Source organism: Gossypium raimondii, chromosome 7 (genome assembly GCF_025698545.1).
Source record: "Gossypium raimondii isolate GPD5lz chromosome 7, ASM2569854v1, whole genome shotgun sequence".
Taxonomy (NCBI): domain Eukaryota; kingdom Viridiplantae; phylum Streptophyta; class Magnoliopsida; order Malvales; family Malvaceae; genus Gossypium; species Gossypium raimondii.
This window is the reverse complement of record NC_068571.1, coordinates 27,185,304-27,191,242: the sequence shown is the minus strand read 5'-3', so window position 1 is coordinate 27,191,242 and position 5,939 is coordinate 27,185,304.

Here is a 5,939-nt window from a genome sequence, read left to right as displayed (position 1 = left end):
CTTAGTGTTTAAGTATATATATTATATAATAATAAAACAAAGAAATAAAAAAAAAGAAATAGAGAAGCAAAAACGAAGTAGGAGAAAAAGAAAGAAAGGAGAAAACTAGGGTTTCAAAGTTCCAAGTTCAATTGCTAACGTCGTACTAGAATTCTCGACTAAAAAGGAGAAAGATAAAGTCGACGAGGAATAGCTCGGAATTTCTGGTTTGTATTTCTATAATCCGAATTTAGTTGTTAATTGTTATAATTCAATTTAATGTATATAGTTGTTGTAATAATTAAATACTAATATTAGTTTATATTTCAATTGTATATTTGTAATTTCCTATCTTTAAATATTTGGATTATAGAAATACCACTGAGTTTATACTCAGCGTACGGTTTTGTTTCCCGTATGCAGGTTAGGTACTTAACTTTTGATCACAGATTCAACATCCAACAATGATCCCGAACTCAAATGTGATGATGTTTATCCTTTGTGTCGGCATGTACCTAGGGTGTCTAAATAATAGTTATTTTGTGGTTTGATTGTAAATGAGGTTATTAGTTTAATTTTGGTTGGTTTTATACATATAAATATGTGTTTGTTTTTGAAGTCATATTATGGCATGATAAGTTGAACTAAATCTAGATAGGTTCATGTGAATTTAATTCTATGTTTAAGTGCTCATGAACTAGGCAAATTGATTTGGATTTGGTATGTTTATAATTTAGATTAAAATGATGCTTTGATGACTTGTTTTGATGATATGAAATGTTTGAAATTTCTATCTGTTTGATCTGTAAACTCCAGTAATGCTCCGTAATCCAACTCCGGTGAGGGATACGGGTTGGGGGTGTTACAAAGAAAGTCACTAATCTAATATGTATGGGTATGGACCAAATCAATTAATTCTGGAATTTTGCTTTAAAATTCATATTGGGCCTCTAAGTTTAGTCTCTCAAGGCCAATCATACATTAATATTTGATTATTATTAAAGTTATATAATTAAAAACTAAAAAATACTTTGTGAATATAAAGTATAACCTGATGGTTTAAGGGGGCGAATTATATGAAATACAATTTGGTCAAGGGGGCAAATGTTATACAATGTGGACATCAAATCTAAAATACATGATAAGTTATATATAAAATTCAAAAATCTAAAAATTTTAAGGGGGTGACTCCGGGATCCATCATTGTTTGGGAGACAAAATGAAAAGTTAGTGTAATATAGATAAAATAGCGAGAAAACAAAAATTGTAACACTTCTTTCATAAATTAAATGAGAGAATATTTGGTACACTCTTATGCAACATCGGTAAATAATAACATGACACATCATCATTAAATAAAATAAAAATAATTAAGAACTTACAAATAAATACTAATAATTTTATTTGAACACAATGAAATAATAATTAGTTCTAAATTAATGCTAAACTCTAAACTCGAGATCTTAGACCCTAAATCCCATATCCAAGAGTTATTAATATTTATAATAGTTACAATTAATGTTTAAATAAAATTATTAGTATTTATTTATAAGTCCTCCATATTTTTTTATTTTAATGATGAAGTATCATGTTATTATTCAGCAATGGTGCATGAGACTTATGTACTAACAATGCATTCAGCAATGGTGCATGAGACTTATGTACTAACAATGCATCAAATTTAATTTAAATTAAATTCATTTAAAAAATGGAGAACTTGTTTTCCACATTTTTTGCCTTCACGATATGAAGCTTCAGTTTAAAAGCTAAAATGGAATAGAAATGGAGGGTTCTTATTTCTTGATCAATGTCAAATTCAGCTGCGTACATATATTAATTAATGGACACGACTTTAATTTGAAAAAGAAAACAACTTTGAATTACACATGTTTCCATGATTAAAATGAGACATTGAAAACTATATACTTCAATAATTTGGGTTTTGCTATGAGGATCGATCGCAACATGGACTCCATTGTTGGTGAAAATGTCTGAATGAAACCTAATAGGATCATCATAGCAGGAGGAGATGAGAGTTACACTGATGCATGGCGTCCCGAACCAATGAACCCAATTGAGTATTGAAAGGTAATACGGATCATATATCACTACCATTCGATTTTCTATACAAGCCTTTATTGCTTCCTCCTACCAAAAAAAAAAAAAAATTGCAGCATCTGTTGATTATTGATTCAAAAAGTGTCATTTCATAACAGCCTTTTCCCTATATAATTGGCTGCCTATGTCTGTGTGAATATAATATTTTATCCACTCTGCAAAAGTTAGCAGAAATAATTAGTGTACTATCATGGTTATTTTCTACTTGAATACATGTGCATCACTACTCATTCAATTCCCATCAAATTAATTATCCAGATGAGGAGGATTGCTTTGTGCCTTCAATTGTCTTTTTAGTTGGGTTTTTTTTATTTATAATTTTAAATAAATAATAACATTACGGGAATTGATTATATCATGTAGGGCAGCTAAGAGTAAAACTTGAAGTAATTGGAAGAACTTAAGTGGATTTATTTTTAATATATTGGGATAAAATTTAAAATTTGAAATTTGAAATTATTGTTATTAGAGAATTCTACTTAAATATCATTTTAACTTAAATAGAATTAATCTCATATAGTAAAATAATAAAACTTAAATAAAAAGAATGAATTTGTTGTGATACCCATTTTAATTTGCCATGAATATGTGATCATATATATAATAGGCATTGATTACTTAGTTTTGGGTTAGTGGAGTGTGGTTTAGGTGCTTGACGGTACGTTAGACGAATATAGAACAATTTAGGCATGAGAAATTTGTACTCCCATGTTAATCAAGATAGAATATATGAGAGATTACACGCAAATTAATGAAATAGAGCCCAAAGTTTACATTTCCAATAAGCCTAATTGAGTTATGCTCATCCAAGCTATTCTCTCAACAAAAGTTGCTCTTTCTGCAAAGGTAGACTTCTTACCCACTGCCCTCCCCTCTCTTCGCCTTTTAATATTAAACTCTTTAGAGAAGTGTTTATTTTTAATATAGTATGTTTAATATATATATTTTTGTTACACGTCACAATATTTAATCTTATTGTTACAATTATTTTTATATTAATTACCGATAAATATACTGTCTATCCAGAAAAAACCTCTCATAAAATTCATTTATTTTTAGATCACCAATGGGTTATTAATTAAAATATCTTTATTCACACCATATTTTGGAATTTTCTAAACTTCATAAGAAAACTAAATAGCAAAAGGGATGTTTAGATAGAGGGATTTACTAAAAAGAGCCAATTTTTTTATAAAATTACCGAAATAGGCCGGTTTTTTTAATTATTTACCGGACTGGGCCATTTCCCCTAAAATCACGCCACGTCGGAGCGATGTCAGGGGACGGGACAGAAGGTCGCGTCCTGTCACTTAGCGCGGTATCGGGAACGCGATTTTGACCCTGATTTTTACGCCTGGGTTTTATGGCTTTTAGGGTTTAGGGTGCAGACTTTTTAGGAGTTAGAGGTCCAGGAAAATTTTTTTTTGAGTTGACGTTTCTGGTTAAATAGTGGGAAATCGCTTCTACTAGGATGCTATTTAAGAAGAAATTGTGAAATAGTGAAATAGTGGCCTCGTGGACGCGATTTCGCTACAGTGGTCATGTGAGAAATAATTTTTTTTGACGTTTTCGAGGAAATAGTATAAAATCGCCGATCGTTCTAAGATTTTTGCATACAAATATTTTTACCAGTTTGGTACGCCTCATGGTTTAATTAGTGATGAAGACTCATATTTTGATTGCGATTAGTTGTCAATGCTCTAAACAGATATGGGGTTAAACATAAAATTGCTATGGCATATCACCTACAGACAAATGGACAAGCTAAAATTTTCAACAGAGAAATCAAGCGATTTTGGAGAAAGTTGTCAATCCTAAACGCAAAGACTGATCAGTAAGGTTGGATGAAGATTTGTGGGCTTATAGCACAACTTTCAAGACACCGTTGGGAATGTCACGTTTCAAGCTTGACTATGGTAAACATGTCATTTTCCAATTGAGCTAGAACACAAAGCATTTTGGGCAATCAAAAAACTATACATGGACTGGGGTGCTACCACGGCATGACAAGAAAATTTTTCCACGGCAATTTGTACCTGGACAACAGGTCTTGCTATTCAATTTCAGCCTTAAACTATTTCTTGGCAGATTAAAGTCGAGATGGTTTGGACCATTCGAACTTGAGTGTATATATCCTCATGGAGCTGTCAATGTTAAAGATGGAAAAATAGGATTCATTTTCAAAGTCAATGGTCAACGCTTGAAACATTATTTTGGAGCTCCTATAATGCATGCCAGAAATTTCATTTCTCTTCACAATACTAAATTTATTTAATTGTTTATTTTTTTTCTTGATTACAGGTTTCTCGTTAGGCCAGAATATGTACAAATTGGAGCCATTAGCCCAAATGATTTTAATGCTCACAAATTTGTGCTAATTCCATTTTATTTTCCCGCTAAATGTCGCTTGTTTTGCCTTACAACTTATGATTGAGTCCAATCTTATCGCACACGTCACAATTTCTTCTCTCATGTTTTAACCTAGCCGATTCAGTTTCTTGCCACATTTTCATCCCACTTTGTTCTTTGCTTTTACTCTCTATTTCACTTATAACCGTAATAAAATCTAACCTTTTTCATTTTTCAGCTGTCTATATTCTCATTAATGACTTCCCAAACAACTTTTGCTTCAACCTCTACCTCTCCATGCACCGTCTTCAGTAAACTTGTTGAAGAGAAATACAATAAAAATATTTCCAAACGACCATTCTGCATGGAGAAAGGATTCATTTTTCTAGATGCTCCATTCATGGGGTATACAGAGGCCATATCATCAATTTTCGAAAAGCATGGGTGGGGAATCTTCTGTCTCCATCCTGATGATGTCTTCCAGAGGTAGTGAAAGAGTTTTATGCCCACATTACTTTTCTTGACAATGCTTTTATATATGTGTGGCACATCAGTTCTATTTGATGAGGACTCCATCAATGCTCAATATGGATTGTCTGAAGGTCCTGACGAGGATGCTAACTTTGTGCAGACAATGTCCTCAGACCGTTTAGCCCAGGTTCTCACTGATGTTTGTGTAAAAGATGCACAATGGTTAATCTCAAGAAATACTATTACACTATCGACAGAGTCTCATTGAAGCCTCAATGCAATATTTGGTACCACTTCTTAAAAACTCATCTCATTCCTTCTACACATAATGCTACAATCTCTAAGGATTGATAATTGCTTCTCCACTCCATAATGGTAGGCCGAAAGATTAATGTTGGAAAAATTATATTTCTTGATATTCATCGTTGTGCCCAAAAGAATGCTGGCACATTAAATATCTATTCATTGATCACTACACTTTGCCAAAGAGTCAAGGTTCCGCTGTCACAAAATGAAGACCACCTTCCTAACAAAGGAGCTATTACTACGCACATTGTATAGAAACTGGATGGCGAGGAAATGCCAAGGAAAACTGGCACACCTCCATCTTCTCCTCCTAGGATTGCTTCTGTTTTCCCCTCGACTTCTCATGCTAAGTTTGAGCAGTGAATGATTGAAGCTGTAGAAGGTTTGAAACAACAGTTTTATGTGTTGGAAAAACATCAGAAAATGCTTGTCATTGAATTTGGCAAAGCTCAAGAGGAAATGAATATCTTTTGGGAATATGTTCGCCAACATGATATTTCAATTCGTAAATCCCTGTAAAAGAACTTCTAGCACCCAATGCCACTATTCCCTATTTTTCCTAAAGAACTGCTATTGAATCCTGAAGCAAAAGATGAAAAACCTACTACTGCTCCCACGCACAACCAAGACTCAGAGAAAAATGAATCCAGGACAGAATCTATCCACATTGAATCTGATGATAATGGAATGGATACCACTCAGAGTACTGCATCTGC